At 42.6% G+C, this 16,903-nt stretch overlaps 2 protein-coding genes across 3 annotated transcripts in view; one reads left to right on the top strand and one right to left on the bottom strand.

The window, feature by feature from the left end:
* Positions 1 to 604, bottom strand: part of ZRANB3 (zinc finger RANBP2-type containing 3) — a 43,211-nt gene extending 42,607 nt beyond the window's left edge. For both annotated transcript variants that reach the window (XM_018078931.3, XM_018078930.3), the window contains exon 1: positions 341 to 604. The gene's annotated coding sequence lies outside the window, so the exon portion shown is untranslated. The remainder of the gene's footprint in view (positions 1 to 340) is intronic.
* A 1,263-nt stretch (positions 605 to 1,867) lies between these two features.
* The window catches only part of R3HDM1 (R3H domain containing 1), a 76,129-nt gene continuing 61,093 nt past the window's right edge, over positions 1,868 to 16,903 (top strand). The window contains exon 1 of the mRNA XM_018078872.1: positions 1,868 to 1,883. The gene's annotated coding sequence lies outside the window, so the exon portion shown is untranslated. The remainder of the gene's footprint in view (positions 1,884 to 16,903) is intronic.

Below are 16,903 nucleotides of genomic sequence, written 5' to 3'. Positions count from 1 at the left end.
ATATTTATACGTATTAATGACATCGTCTCTCGGCCTTCTCTTCTGCAGACTAAACAGACCCAGCTCCCGCACTCTCTCCTCATAAGAGAGATGCTCCAGACCCCTCATCATCTTCGTGGCCTCTGCTGGACCCTCTCCAGCAGCTCCTTGTCTTTCTTGTCCTGAGGAGCCACCAGAGGGATAATAAAGAACTCAACATCTACCCGAGCCAATAGAACACAGCATTAAAAAGCAAATCAGGCAGAGCACAGAACAGTTTTTCCACAGGCCGGCGTGTCGGGCTTGAGGAAAACAGACACCTCAGCACCTGCCTGGAGGCGAGTTTTTTGATTTTACTTACGCAACTCCCCGCAGCTGCAATCGCAGAACTATCTGCGATGAGCCGGCACCGGCAGCACCAGAACACAACCAGAGGGATCTCCTGGCACAGGCACGGGCTGGAACAGGAGTCAGCGGGCAGCTCGTCCCTGGCTGGCGACACCGACGGAGCCGCCCCGTCCCCCCTCACCTCGCGGGCTCCGCGCTCGAACGGCCGCCGGGAAGTGACGCACGGCCGGGGGGTCACGGACGGGAAGCGTTTTGGGGCCCGGGAACCGCTTTTCCTTATTTTTTTCTGCCCTCCCCATCCCTTCTCCCTTCCCACCGCCCCGCTTCCGCGAGCGGAGTTAAAAATCGTGCTCCCGCCCGGCGTTGCCTCGCCCCGGCCGCTGTCCCGCCGGATTGAAGGAGCGCGGGCGGCTGAGGGAGCGGGTGGCGGGAAGGGGGAGCGGGGATGGCGCTGAGGGCCGGGCTGGACGGGGCTCACCCCGCCGGCTCTCGGCGTAGGTAAGAGTGGTGAGAGCCGGGGTGAGGCGCCAGCAGGGCGAGAAGGGGAGAGGGCAAGACCCGACTACAGCTCCCAGCCTGCCCCGCCTGCGGTGCGGGAGGGCTGGCGGGGCACCTTGGCGGGGCAGGGCGCTGCTGCCAGAACGCACAGCACACCCGCGGGAGGGGAAGGACGCGGGCGAAAGGGGATCGGCCCGGGCCCGGGAGGACGCAGAAACGCAGCAAAGGAACCCACACGCCGCACAGCCGTGTCGGGATCGCCCCCGCTCCGGCCGCGCATCCAGCGGCGCGCAGGCGGGCTGGGCCTTGCGGTGCCGGTGCGCGCTCCTCATTGGTTTTCGTGACTGTCCGTCAAAGGCGAACAGAGCCACTTCCAGTGGTCATTGAGGCTCCGGGCGGCTCTCCATCGCGTTCAGCGCGGAGCGCACCAATCTCCGCGGCAGCCGGGGAGGCGGAGCGCAGCTCATTGTCCGCCGCCGCTTGCCCATCATCGGCGTCCAACGTCGGCATTGGCGGCGGCGCGCCGGGGGCGGTCCTCTCCCGCCGCGCAGCAGCGGCAGCAGCAGGAGCAACCCGGGCGGCGCGCGGCGCTGCGATCGCGCCACCCGCGTGTGTGAGCAGAAGGAAGCCGCCCGCCGTGGCGCCGCGGCCGGGAGGGAGCAGGAAGGGCCGGGGAACGAGCGCTCCGCCCCGGTGAGGAGCCGCGGGTCCCGCCCGGAGAAGGCGCTGCCGCGCGGGGGTCGCGTGCGCTGAGGAGGGAGCGAGGGCGGGGGGGCCGCGGCGCAGTGCGCAGAGCGGGGCAAGCGAGCTGAGAGGAGGAAGCACGCGGTATGGTAAGAAACAGGCTGTTGTGTTAGCGTCATCACAGCGAGCGCACATGGCCGGTCTACTCACTAAGTGTATCGGCCGGGAGCGCACAGAGCGCTGGTATCGCGGTGCATTATTCGATATTAATTAATTTATTTATTATTTTATTTATTTATTATTTTTTTTTTAATTTCTGCTGCATGTTGGGCAATGCTGCGTGTGGATGTATCTACCATGTTATAATCCAAAGTGTGAGTGGACTCGGGAGCAAACTACGTCACAGGCTGGGTTTTTGCCATCTCTTAATAACGTTTTTAAAATGAGTTTTCAGCACTGGATGGTTTCGCTTTATGAGGAAGACGGGCTGAGACAGAAAAAGGAGCGAGGCATCGCTGTTTCTTGCATGGAGCCTAAGAATTATTCAGATTATTCACCTTAAGAGATTTGCACACAACCTACATGTTGGTGGATTTGTGTGATGTCTGTAGAAAGCTGGATTAGGAAGGTGATGGAAAAAAAAAATCCTCAAAAGAGTGGTGCACACTTTGCTTAGGGGGCATGGCCAGATGGTCTAACCTACCACAGTGTTTGGTTTTTTGGGGTGGGTTTGTTAATAGTCTTAATTCTTAATTTTGGTGCCTCTTTCTCGTTAACCTGAAGCTGGAGAGAGCTTGTGTGCCCCATTGCAGATCAGGGAATGTGTCAGGTTTTTTTCCCTTGCAGTGTCTTACATTGGCCTTTTTACATTGAGATATTAACCTGCAGATTTTAACGGCGTTGCTTTTTCATGCCTTGTCTTCTACAAGGAGTAATGTCTTTGAGACCTTGCTTTTTTTGCCTGAACATTAAGGAGCAATCTTACAGGGCAACATGTCTTGTGAATGTTAGATTAGGAGTATGTATTTACTGTCGAAGTGAAAGCAACAGTGAAGTTCTGAAGTTATTTTTCAAAATATTCAAACAATTTGCTATTCAGGAGAAACAAATGGCAATGGAAACATGATTTTTTTTTGGCAGTCTTCCGTTGGCTTGTTAGAAATTATAACATTGGCATGCACTTAAAATTAAGCATTTGTTCCACAGCAAGTAGTGTGATGTCAAGTGGTTGAGTTTTTTCTAGGAATTTATAGATTGTACTCCTCAATTTAGAGAAGTCCCAGTGGTAAAGATAATGTCAACACTCATGTCTTTAAATCTTGGAAGGTGAAAAATGTAGTACTTGTGACTGCATTGCTCAGTCATTTTTTATTTTACAGGCTGTATTTTGCTATCAAGATCAACTACCACTTAGGATTGACTAAATACCAGTATTACTGAGGGGTGTGCAGTGTACTGGGTTAGGTTTGGTAGCAGTTTTCCAGAAAATATTTGTTAAAGATTTGGGAAGGGTCAGTCACTCTAATCTGTTGCAGTGCTCCTCTGTTTATATTTTAAATTTTGTGTCTCTGTTAAGAGGAATAAAGGAAAATTTGAGGAGACTGCTACTACTACTTTGCTCTTTCTCCTCTTAAGCGTAATTCTGTCTATGTCTTTTTTTCTTCTTTTAGCTTATGTTAAGTTTTTGGTTTTCATTTCTTGTCAAGTTTCAATATATTTGCCTTACATCGCAGTCTTACTTATTTTATATTTCTTGCTTAAAGTCTGTCTGTGAAACTGCTTCACACCGTTCCTAGGTCAGGTGCTTTAGGCACAGCTCTGAGTATAACACACAAATTCCACAGTTTTGGGTTCTTTCAGTTGAAAGGTGCTATCACTTTGCTGCAGCAGCCTCTTTTAATTCAAGTCCATGTCTTTGTATCACCATTTTCCCACATTTACTTCTCCTCAGAGTTAATTTGACTTTAAGAGGTGTAGCGCCGTATTTTTTTAAATACAATTCTATGTTTAAAGTTTCAAGGTGCTGTTGTATTCCAGGCTTTTAAAAGTAGTTGATACAGTTGCATTTCCGGGGACTCTGGGGAAAATGGGCCTTCTGACACCGTGTTCCCAACGAGTGAGTTGTCAGGTAATGGGATCAGTATAAACTTTGACTTGGCTGCAATGTAGCATGCAGTGCATTCTTATAAACGTATTTTAATGTATATTGACAGCACGGCTCAGTTTTGGTGAGCTGAACAACTCAGTGCTCTAACTTTTACCATCTGCATAAAAATAGCAACAGCTTTGGGTGTCCTGATTAGCTGAAGTGTATTAGTTCTGAAATTTTTCGGCACACTCGAGTTCTTCTTTCACAGGTACGAGCAGAGTTAAGAAGCAGCCGGTGAATAAAAAGTGCTGTAATTCAGGGGTGTGACAGCTGAGGAGCTTTCCATAGGAGTGGGAGAGTATCCTGTAATCCTGGCACCGCTGGGCTCAAGGACTGCAGAAGTGTTGGGAGCTTTCCCGGGTTCATCCCACCTGCTAATGGCCAGATAGGAGTGGCCCAGGGGCTTTTGTTGACGGCTGCATTCCAAACTGCGCCTTTTAGTGATGGAAAGATGAGTCGTTTGGCGGGGCAAGACCTGGATAATAAGGTCATTCACATCGTATTCTTTAGGCAAGAAGGATCTCTGGGAATGCCTTAATGTGGTGCTCACTCTGGATGATGGGAAGCATCTTTGCAAGCCCATTAAAGTAGGTTTTATGTGTTTCTTTCTGTTTCTTCGTTGACTTTTCTTTGAGGTGATGGACTGATGTGCTGTGACAATGTTAAGAGATTTTTGAAGGTGGTGTTGGGAAGCTCTATTTCTAGGAGATCATAAGTCAGCAACAGATTATGATTGACTGTTGTTGGGAAAACGTCACTTTCGGCCTGCCTATAATCTCATTTTGATTTCGTAACTTTTTGAGGAAAGAATGTCTGAAACCAGATTTATGGAAGTGCAGCAGCCTTAATTACAGAACAGCCTGCACTGCTACTCTTGTGCATAAATGAGTCTCCTGCAGTTCAGTGTATGTATTATGAGAATCCTGTCAACGTGTCATTTTATGATATGCTCTCTTCTCCAATATATAGAATTAAATTTCCAAGAATATTAAATTTGATTATTGTGTGTTCCTATCCAGACTACTGCAGCAAAGTGGGATGGCTGGGGAATGCTTATTCCAGGGTTTCTTTTCTACTCTTTATCTTGGATCTCTGGAAGGGAATGGGCCATTATCTCATAGGGCCATTATTTCTTAGCAGCCACTGATTTCTCCTTAAACATGCTACATTGTTCATTGCTCTTTTTTCATCTGCTGCTAAGTTGCCGTTATTTCTCTCCTTCCCAACATCAATTCTTTTTATTCTTTAATCTGTAACTCAAATTTGTGTGTGAAATGGAATTCTGTCCTTTGTTTAACGCTCATCTCTCTCCTCTACCCCCTCCCCGGGTTTGTTATCCAGTTTGTGCTGCAATGTGTGAAAACTCTTTGTCCCGTAGTGGATAAATGGTCTGAAGGCTGAAGCTTGTCAGGGCAAGTGTCCCAAATATCATTAAAACTATGGCTAAACAGCATAGCATAGTTGTTCCTTCATTTTGAAAGCATAGTTTTGGATAACTTTCCTTACTGGGTCAAAAAATAACCTCTAAAAGGTGTAAATGCAGAAGGTGTTGTTGGATTTGGTTTAGCAAAGGTCTGGTGCTGAGTTTTGTGTTTTTCGGTACAAGGGCTGAGGTGTGACAGCTCTCTGTAGGTGTCCAACTAAAGCATTTTAGTTTACATTACTCTGAAGCAGGACATAAACAGATGCACTCCTGGCAAATACCTGCCCTTGTGAAAGAGGCCATCGTGGTGTCACAGCCTTGGCTTTTTGTTCATGCCCTCTGTCACCTCCTCTCCTCTGATAAATGAGCTGTTACTGGGACGAATTTCCCAACTTTTAGCCGTGTAAGATGTAGGTCTCTTAGTCTGTCAAATTGAAACATGTATTGGGAGACTTGGAGGAGCAGTTTTAACTGGTAGATGGAGGAGATCTCACTTCCAGTGAGATCAGTGACTTCTTTAGCACAGCTGAATCTGGAAGAGGCTGTTGGTTGTGCAGCTGGGGAGTGAAGTTCAAACCAGTTGGAGTGTTCCTGCCAACAGCAGATTGGGGAGTGTGCTCACAGTGCTTCCCCATGGCAAAGCTCTGGGCACAAAAGCCTCCTGCTGGTGGTGAGTATTCGGAAGCAGTTGCACCATTGACCAAGGCTGGATCCATGAGCAGATTTCCATCTGTTTTCATGTTCTAAGCGAGCTCAGAAGAATTCTGGATGTTCTTGTGGAGATACTGTAGGAGTTCTGAGAGGCATTGGAAAATTGCTGGCCCTTATAACTTAGGCTTTGATCAAAAACTCAGGTTTTGCACCCAAATGCTGCAGTAGCAAAATGAGTAAATCAGTTTGTGGGGAATTCTTGTCCATGTTATCACAGCGGGATTTGGAACATTTCAACAGCAGGTACAGAAAAAAGCCTTTTTCCTTTAAAGCATTGTTAATCTCTCAATCTTTTGGATGAAGAGCTACATTTCAGGTTCAACGTGCTCTGTAGCTGTTGAAAGAATAAAATTTGCTGCAAGGATTAGATTCTTTTTCTCCCTTTCTTTTATAATCCATTCCATAACTTTGAGCAAGAACCAAACCCTCGCCAGTTTTTGTCTTCCCTCAGAAGTAGCTCCATTGATTAGCAAAGCTACACACAAGGTCAGTACTGTGACTCAAAATAAGACCTGGCTTGCCTTTTTGAGTTGATGGATCCTTATCTTTGTCCACTGGGGAAGTCAGACTATACCTGAACAAAAACTTTTGCCTGATGGCTTTCCAAGGGAAAGCCAAGGGAAACCAATAGATTTTCTTGTGTTAGTGACAACTGGGTACTGTGTATCTGCTCACAGTAGTTTTACTGGTAGAATTGACTGTAACAAGTCCTGGATTTTTACTCAAAATGAAGATTACAAATTATTAGTCTCCTAGTTTGGATGTTGTGGTTTCTTCTTTTTAAGTTTTAAGCACATCAAAGTGATCTTTAGTGTATTTTCATGGAAATAATCTCTCAGATGCATTCGAGGTGTGTTTGGTTGCACATTGCATTATTATCATGGAAAAATAAACTACTCTTTCCAGGGCTTGTAGTTGTACCACAAACTAGTGCCAGTGTTGGTTGAGGTGTCATCCTTGTGGTATGTCCAGGACTAGAAAGCCATTCAGTTACTTTATGGAAGCTGCCATAGGAATGCTACTGCCTTCTGCCTAGACTTGTGCTCTAACAAGTAGGATATGAATCTTCCACACAAACCGTTGTGTTAATTTATAAGAATGTTATGATTTTCATCCTAATACTTTGTGTGGTAGTGTTTTGTTTCCCTCTGACTTTGAATATTGGTTTCTGGAGAGGAACACCTGTATTTATGTGGGCATCCTTGCTGCTGGGAAAAGCAACTGAGTCCACACTGAGCTTATCTAGTAATGATAGAAGAGCCTTCATCCAGGGTAATAAGCAATACTGTGTTTTGAGGAAGATGTCTGAGCTCCAAATGGTACCATTAGACTGAATTCTTAGGACAGTGGTATGAAAAGAATAAATGATGTTACTGGGCTAATGCAGTTATTGCAGTGTCTGGTATTCCAGCAGTTGGCTGTCCATCATTGGTGTGATGACATCCCATAGCTGCTCCTCAACTTTGTGCTTACTGACACTGCAAAGTTTGATTGGAAAAGCACAAAGAGCAGGAGTCCTTATTAAGACTTGCATATCCAAACAGTAGTGGAAGCTGTCCCAGCTCAGAACACAATCAGCTTTTTATCTGGCCAGTGTTAAAACAGGATTTGTGTGTCTTCCTTGGTCATAGCAGTGTGAAGGCTTAAAATTTCTGTGTTCCATAAAGATCAAGAAATGTAAATGTGTAGGTATTCTTTGAGTTTTGTTTTTTGTTTATCTGTTTGTTTGTTTCATGTTAATTTTTAATCCTGTTTTTCAGTATGCAATGAAAAATAGGCTAATTTTAAGCAGGAAACAGTTTAGTCCATTTTTAACACATGGAATGATTGGGAATGGGAGACTTTGACAAGATTTTTCAGCTCTGGTGAGACTATGTGTGAATTCAGCCGTGTTTGAGGTCAGTGGTGACAATGTTGACTGAGATCAGAGTGGATCTGATGGGTTCTTAGTTATTTTTTGTCTCCCTGCTCCAGAAAGGCAGCAGAGTGTCCTGCAGATGGTTCCTGCCCTGGCTGGGTGTCTGTATCTGATGAACTGAGTGGCTCCTGATAGGACAAGGCAGAAAGTCCCCGTGTGTGACGTTACCAGGCTTTCAGCTGTAATGCTGCTCTTAACTTATTAACCTTGGGACTCTGGTGTTTGCAGCACCAGGAGTTGTTCTCTGGATCCATATTTTATTCATGTCTACATATGCTGCAGTTACATGTTCTAATAGCAGTGATTCTAAGACTTTTGGACTCAGAGTGCCTGTGGATTACATATAGGTGAAGTGTAGGCATGACTTCCATAAGGAAGATGGATTCTCACATATGTCTGATAAGACAGACTCCCATATAAAATGTAGGAGGACATAAAATCGGTTTTAAATTATTCTTTGAAATTTTTGGAAATAAAGTACAGGTAAGTGGACTTGCTCCAGTTTCTTTTGATTCTAAGACAAAATTCTTGCTGATGCTGAGAAGGCTTTGTAACAGGCTGATTGAACAAAAAGATTTTCAGTTGGTTACCACTGACTCTGGGCCATCCAGGTACCTTGGTACTAAATAGCAGTAATTATCAGTAAAATAATGGAATGCTTGTGGACAAGGATGCAGCTGAATGCACTGTGCACTGCACGGATGTACCTGAAGACTGAAAGGAGAGACTCTGTGGGTCATTTAGTTCAGTCCCCTCTTGTTACAGGAAATCATGCTTTTATAACTGTGTCATGCTCCATCTTAATGTTAATTAAATTGCCAGCTATCTTCTTTCCTGCTGAACAGCAGTTGTAAAATCTGGTTCTGTGATATCTACTGGCCTTCAGCCTGGCTGACTGTGGAAAACTTAGAGACACATGGTTTTGTGGCAACATTTTCCTCTAGATTAAGTAGCTCTTCTACCCATCTGTTATCTGCTACAGCCACAAGAAATGATGTTTTCCATGCAAGTTTGTACTAGTGCAAATGCCATCTTCCATATAAGGTCTCACCAGGGCTTTATTAGAATGGCATTTATACTTCTGTAGCTTTTCTGAGAATAAATGGAATGGTAGTTACATCTTTAAAATTTAAAGTTTGTTAATCTTCATTTTGTTAATCTCCATCTACTTTATCCATTTCCTTTGTAATGCTACCTATAATTCAAATAGATGAGGCCTACTCCATTTATTTTTTTCTAGGAACTATTACTTTGTTAAGTAGAGCAGTTTGGCACAATCTCTGCTACACATGTTTTTCTGTCATTTTCCATTGACTTTGGTGCCTTAGATTCATCCTTTCCTTTAAAATTCCTTCAAAAGTCAGGCATACAGTTATTTTTTTCCATATATTTAGTTCTGTGCTTTTCATTCTAACTTCAAATGATCCATCATGCATTTTGTACTGTTGGAAAAAAAAATCTCTACTTTGGGGTTTCTGATCTGATGAGAGATTTCTAATTTTCTGCAGTTAGTGGGTATGGTGTCTTCAGCACTTACTTTGTGATTCTTATTTTTCCTTTGAATGCACTCTTTCAGATTCATTTTCAGATGTACTATAGTGGTTTTCCTGTGTACTTTTTCTGTTTCTATGGATAATGAACCTTTTCTTAGCACATTCTAACTCGGAGTGGTAACTTTTGTTTCTGATTTCCAAGGCTTACCTTGTGGTTGATCAGTGTATTTTGGGGTGGGGTTTATTTTCAGCTTTGTTTGTTTGTCAGTTGTTGTTTGGTTGGGATTTTCCCCCCCTTCCTCTGCATTTATTCTTCCAGCTGAATTTGTGGTTATTCCTTTTAGAGGGCTTTCATTCCTTTCCAGCCTCTTCTCCCTGTGTCTTGGTGAGGGAAGTTCCGTGGTTATTTTAGAGAAGATTCCTTAAGCACATAACATTGTTAAATCCTACTTAACATTCAGCAACTTATTTTAATATATATTAATATAACTATATTGTATGTCTGTATAAGGAAGTGATACATCAAGGACAGCCTGATTATCTTCAATCCCTGGATTGTTGTGGCCTAAGACTATGTCAAAGTCCCTGTCCTGAATTGCCTGTAAAGTAAAGCCTTCTGCTCAGAGAAGTGCAGGATTCTAATACTTATTAATGGATAGTTCATTAATTATTAATAAGCCTTTGCTTGAATATTCTGACTACATGAATAATACTCCTAAGGATCCACTTGTTCAGTGGTAGAAGAGAGTTAAAACTTGCTGTCTCTTCAAACCATCCTCTTTCCTTATCCCCCATTTGGTACCACAGGGAATGACTGCAGCACTGGCTGTCTGCTCTGCTCACACTTCCAGGATATGTTGGGCAAAACTTAATACAGGTTGTAAATGAACACCCTTCAAATGTGAAAAATCTGATTTTCAGAAAGGTTTTTCTTTCCTGTTCTTTTAAGCTCTCAAAACCTTTGTGCCCCCAGAGCTGGGTGTGCTCAGCTGGGGAATGGAGCATTTGGTAGGTGTATTTTGAAGGTGGGTTTTTTTCCTCCTGTCAAATTTGCAATGGCTTTGCAATCTTTGAGGTATTTTTTAAGAAAACAATGGTGCTTATTTTTAATTTCCCTCATGCCTTTATACTTGTCCATAAAGTAGTTTTCCAGAAACTTTTCAAATAAATTCAGTAAGTTCTAAGGCACTACACTACTTTCTCATCTGAACACTGAGTTACAGAGATGCTTCAGAATATAAGCTTCCTGGTGGCAGTATTTGTCCTGTGTTTATACTTTTTCTTTAATTAAATTCTTCATTAAGTGTAGTTTTCCTTTTCCCCTCCCCTCCAAAGAGAGAGACAGCATTTGATTTGGGTAAGTTTCTTAAAAGCAGAGCCTCTTTTTTCAGTGATTATACCCTCACAAAAGGTTGGTACTTGGTGTAAATGTTGGCATTGCTTCCTTGACTGACCCCTCTGCTGCTTAAGAAGGTGAAGTATCTTTACAGGGTGTGAGCACCAAAGTGATGCTGTGAGGTTTTTTTAGTTGGGGAAAGGAGGAATCAGCTCCCAGTGTCCCTTGTGCCTTGTTCCAGGCAGTGAAGCTGCTGTTCTGCTGGTGATCACATGCTTTCAGAAGTGTTCAAAAGGATGCTCCTTTTGCTCTGGTTTGCCTTGTTGCCAGGATCTCCAGTTCTGAGCTATAGGATCGTGGTTAAACAGCTGTTCCATGAAGCCATCCTGGGAGTGAGGTAGATTGTCTTCTTACCTCCCTCTGACCAGAGGGAGGAACAAAGGAATTTGCAGGATTCAGCTGCAATGCAGGGAACTGCTCAGCACTGGGTGTTAAACCTGTTTAGACTGAAGCTGCTGCAGAGGACAGAAGCTCATTTATAAACAATGCAGGAAGACCAGCTGTAAGAACTGGATACTTTAATCCTCTGTGAGTTAGACTGTTCCACTGAACAATTATGGATTCCACAGAAAACTGCTTTAGCTATAACCTGATTCAGGAAGCTTCGCTGACATGGAAGACTTCGATGGTAAAACTTGGCCAGATGTCAAATTTCTGTTGTGAGATTTCCCTGGGTGAACTTCAGTTTAAACCCAGTTCTGTCTGGCTGTCTGGGGGTGTTCACATCTGTCCAGCTGTCACACGTCCTGACAAGACAATTTAACGTGTAACTTATTCCAGGGCTTGTCCTCAAATCAGATCCATGAAACAATTGCATGTAGTAAAAAACAGAATCATGGAATTTTTTGGATTGGAAAAGACCTCTGAGATCATGGAGTCCAACCATTCCTCCAGCACCGCCGAGGCCACCACTAACCCAGGTCCCCAGGTGCCACATCTGCATGTCTTTTAAATCCCTCCACGGATGGTGGCTCCACCAGGTTTCCTGGGCAGCTGTGCCAGGGTTTCACAACCCTTTCCATGAAGAAAAGTTTTCCTAAATCTCCCGTGGTGCACTGTGAGGCCATTTCCTCTTGTCCTGTTGCTTGTCACTTGGGAGCAGAGCCCGGACTTCCACCTTTCTACACCCTCCTGTCAGGGAGTTGTAGAGAGTGAAAAGGTCCCCCCTGAGCCTCCTCTTCTCCAGGCTGAGCCTCCTCTTCTCCAGGCTGAGCCCCCTCAGCTGCTCCTCACAGGACTTGTGCTCCAGACCCTTCCCTTCTCTGGACACGCTCCAGCCCCTTGATGTCTTTCTTCTAGTGCGGGGCTTCATGGAGAATTAAAGAGTAGTTATCAAAATGATATCAAAAAATGAGATTATCCATCTTTCACTGTGTTTTGGGAACTTATATTGGTAATGTCAGCTGTTTGTAAAACAGCTCTGTAGTTTGTACTTACAAATATTAATGCACAATTGTCTGGTGGCATGTGAATTTATATCTCAATACATAGACCATGTTAATCTTTAAAAACTGGGAACTTTGCTTAAAATAACTACAAATCTTACTTGTTGGTATTTGAAACAGAGATCTGTGACAAAAAGCCCCAAAGGTGGGGCAGGTTTTTTTCATATCTTACAGTGTCTCAGGGAACTCACAGGGAGAAACAGTTCAGTCCTAGAATAAGGTAAAATAGTTATTTTCTGTCAAAAAGAAGAATGTTCCAGCTGGCCTTGTCCAGATACTCAAACCATTGCTGATCAGCTGATCAGAGACTTGTTTGGAAAGCCAGGTGATGGAATTTATGTTAGTTAGTATATTGACTTCTCAGAGTTAAAAATTTTAAATTAACAAAAATCTTGCCACATGTTGCTGCCATTGCTCTTGAAATGCAATAATAGACTATCTCTTGACTGTCCATATAAAATATCCTCCCCTAGCATTTTATATCTGGCAAAATCCCTGCTGTGGATGTACGTGATGGGTAAAGCATGTTCAGTTCTTCTCAGTTAGTCTGATCCTTACTTTGTAATTACCAGGATTTGTTCCTGTCCTTCTGGAATTGCTATTGAATCCGTACAAGGAGAATCCTGGATAGAAAATTAGATTTAGCTTTGGCTTAGAAAAACTATTTTATTAGATTGTGTAACAGTATTTTATGCAAAATAACTTTATGCCTCTTTAGGTAGAGGTGTGAGCCTTTGTGTTCAGACCAGTGATCTTGCTTTACATCTCATGTTAAAACAATAAAAAGCAGTGCATGTTTAGAACTCTAATAAATATTCTAGACTAGGTAAGTAGTATTTCCATTTGTGGTGGTGGAATAAGGCTATTGCTTTCCTAAATCTCACCATTCAGGATTACATATAAATAATTCAGTCAGGAGTCGAAGATCTTTGTATATTGCCACCTGCTCATTATTCAGAAATTCTTGTTACAGTCTGCTGTTGCCCTGGCAACATTCTGAAAATTAGTGTTGCATCTATGAAAAAGCTTTTGTTTGTCTAGCAAAGCCCACTATCCAATCTGGATTATTGCAGGCTGCATCTCCGGTGACGACTCCAGGTCCCAGCCCTGGCTGTTTAAAAAATAATGATTTCCTTTTATGTAACATTAATTGAAAATTATTATCTTTTTTTTTTTCTAACTAGTCATAGATGATTAAATATGATGCTGATTTTGCTTAAAGTCCCTTTAGGGTTTGCTGATGCCATTGCATTATCTGACTGGAGATGCTTGGCTGTGCAGATATGCAAGAAACTAAACCAAAATCACATGTTGACTCCTGGTGTTCTTTGGGACCCCTCTCTGTCTCTCCTCCCTCCTTTCTCCTTCCCCCTGTTGACTTTACATGAAAAGTCAGATCTTGTTTAACCTTAAACACTTTGGGATTTAAAAAGATCTTCCTTTGTGCTTATGAAGTTGACCTGAGACAAATTTGGGGCAGGAGGTAACAAAGTCCTTGAAGCTGCTGGTGCCACAGCTCCCAGAAGTCTCAACTGCAGCGCTCACTTGCTTTAGCTGGGACATGTTTATCTCAGAAGATTTACTTTTAGAACAAAACAGAGGAGTAAAACTGGTAAGCTGGATTTTATTTTTCCAAGAGAGAAAAATTCATTGAAAAACAACATTAAAAATACCCTGCTTTCCAAACCCTCTCTGTTGTCCTGAAGCAGGGGAAAAGCTCCAACCCTTTTCCTACCCCTCTGACCTGTGTGGTTCAGATCCTCCTGGGTTGTGCTGCCTTTTGTTTGACTCAACCCTAGGGCTCCTCTCATTCCTTTCTGTGTGGGTGGAAGGTAAAACATAACCTGCTGTGAGAAAATTTGCTACTCTTGTCTTATTTGACCTGTTGATTTTCATATTATGGGTTCTAGAGAGTAATAAAGACCTCTGGTACATCAACAAGCTGGAGCCAAACTTCACTCTAGGAACATACAGATTTGTTCAGACTCTTACATCTCCCCTGGTCTAAACTAATGTGCTCCTTAGTCTTTTGCCTCTGAGGTACTTGAGTGTTGAAATTAATTAATGAGAAGGTTTGTGATTTCTGAGGGGGTTTCTTTGTGCCTGCAAATTCCAGGCTTTCCAGATGACTGGGGTAATATTGTTATTTTCAAGAACTGGCTACTTTGGGTTTATAGTGATCTGAAGGGTGTTTAATCCTGGCAACTGCTAACTAGTGACATAGTAAATGTTAAGTTGTGGGGAAGGACAAGGAACAACTGAAGGAAGGGAAAAATGTGGGATTAGAACTGAATTGCTCATTGTGATTCTACCCAAAGCCCCCTTCTCTTCTCTTTTCTTGCTTTTGGGCACCTACCACTGAAGAGCTGTTCCCATGCTCTAGTTTAGAATTTTTGGAATGATAACACAGTTTGTTGTGCTACCAAAACACAGAATTTTGCAAACATGAGTTAAATATTATTGTTTGGGTTTTTGTTATTTTGGAGGTAGACTTTATATTATTTGGGAACCTGTACTTCAGCTGTCTCTTTGCAGAAAATAACTCTGGCTTCGTATAAACAGTTTCTTACAGTTCTCTATTCTCATTTTTGTGTTCTCAGAACTACTGGTCGTTGTGACTTTTCGCTGGAATAGACAAAACCTTGGCTTTTTTGGTTGCTTGATAGTGTCTGTACCAAAAATTCCCATCCCCTGCCAGGTGTGACAGCTCCATGTGAATTGCTCCTGGGTGTTGGACAGCATGGCTTCAAAATCAGGACATTCTAAAGAATCAATATTTGCATATCCCAACCCTTGTGGAGACCATAAAGTTTGGCTTATGGGGAAAACAATTATTTGGAGAAAAATGGAAAAATATATCCAGGTAGACAACACAACTTTGTTCTGAGTGTTGGTTCTCATGCAAAGGTTTTCTGTTCAGCAGGTGGGACCTGCATGTGCCTGGCCCACTGTGTCAGTCCCCTCACTGGATCACCTGTGGAGGAGCCCAGAGAAAATTTGTCAGGGGTGTTATTTTGTGTTCAGACAGTTGCTTTTTCATTAAAAACCAAAGCACAATGATCCTTGTGTGGGTGAGAGGATATTGCACATTCTGCTTTCAGGCACTGGGGATGACCTTAAACTCCAACCTGTCAGTAGTTTAATTGTCTGCTTATCTAATGCTTGGCATTTAGATGACTCTGTATAAAACAATGTCTAGAACAGTCTGAATTTAAACTGCAGTTTAGGAAAAAGTTAATATCAAGATATGAATGCAGAACCAGACATGCTGTGTTCTTTAGGTTTGCATGAATTTATGGTCTTGAGACTAAATTTACGTATCTTCATTTCCTTTTATTTTTGTTAATAATGAAGTAGGTTGGACTGTGGAGAAAATGTGAAAGTCTTGAAAGGGTCATATGCTCAGTTTTTAGAGGTGAGTTTAAGAGTGAATGAGAATGCTCAGTAATAGGAACAGCTGGGGGTGAAGGACAGAAATTACAGTGATAAAACATCTGACGAACCAGAGTGACTGATCTTTAGTCTTGCTTTGTGATATATTCACTCCCTGATTTAGCAAGAGACACTCCTCAGTTCTTTGCTTGGACTGCAGAAGCAAAGCCTTGTTTCATTTATTAAGCAGCAATGGTTTCTGTAGATCTCAAAAATCAGGCAGTGGTTGAGTGTAATCTGGGTGGTTCTTGTTCCAGACCATGGAGATAGGCCAGAGCTTCTCCTGATGGTATTTCTTTTCCCTTTCTTGTGTAGCACAATTATCTAGTGCTCAGAAAATTAGAAATATGGCCTTTTAAAATGTGTTCTACTGTGCTTTCTAGAGGAAAAGGAAAAGGTTTGGTGGTTTGAGGTTTTTTTGCTTCACTGACCATGACTGTAAGGACCATAATAAAGAAGTGAATGGCTACCTCAGTACTGTAGGATCATTTCCTACTAGAATGTGCTTTCTCTTAAGTCTTCTTCACTCCTTGAAGAAAATAAGAGATTAGAGTTGCCTTGTTCAAGAGGTGAAGAACTGGACAGAATGTATCTTCTGGCTTCTTTACCTGGTCCCAAAAACATCCCTTCCACATTCTTAGCAATAGCTTTTATGAACTTTGAGAGATGCCAAGTGTTTGGTTGGTTGTTTTTCCTTCCCAAAGTCTGGTCATGTGAATGTTTTGCACCTCTTTAATTATTTAGAATTTCTGTACTCCAGGTAACACCAAAAGTTTACTTATACCCAGAGGTACATTTGATATTTTTCTAGTAGATTGCTATAATGAGTACTTGTAAAGAGATCCTTAATCTGGAATTCTGTGAATCCTAGAAGTATATTTTTCAGCTTGCTTTTGTACTGTTAGTCCAGACTTTTTAATTAACAGTAAGTTAATCATATTCCGCCAGCCCTACAAATGGACCCATCAGGCAGACACTTGTTCATTTGGTCCAGAATGTATTTGCATTTAGTCTTTAAGGCTACTTTGCACAGTCAGTGTTTTGGGATTGTTTAAGTTCCAGGCTTTAGCTTCAAGTCTACTGTATTTAGACCTGGACAACACTTTATAGTAACCATGGCTGAATGGTGACTAGTTTCTAGGCAGCAGTGAAATTGTTTCATTTACACTGGTAAGAGTGAGGATATATTTAATTTCTTAGAACAAAAATAAAAGCACCAGAGAAAGCTGTTTATTTTTGCTTCATCACTATATACTGTCTAAACTGAGTTTATGGCTCAAAGGAATGAAATTGCAGTGCTGGAGCATTTCTGCCTTCTTGGAATTGAGAGATTTTTATGTGGATATGAACTAAACACAGAATAAGCATTCATGACCAATCTGGAATTACATAATTTCTTTAAGGGGAGAGATAAATATATTTCTCTT

Source organism: Manacus vitellinus, unplaced genomic scaffold (genome assembly GCF_001715985.3).
Source record: "Manacus vitellinus isolate BGI_N305 unplaced genomic scaffold, ASM171598v3 scaffold_43_pilon, whole genome shotgun sequence".
Taxonomy (NCBI): domain Eukaryota; kingdom Metazoa; phylum Chordata; class Aves; order Passeriformes; family Pipridae; genus Manacus; species Manacus vitellinus.
The sequence above is the reverse complement of the archived record's forward strand: the minus strand, read 5'-3'. Positions and strand labels throughout refer to the sequence as shown.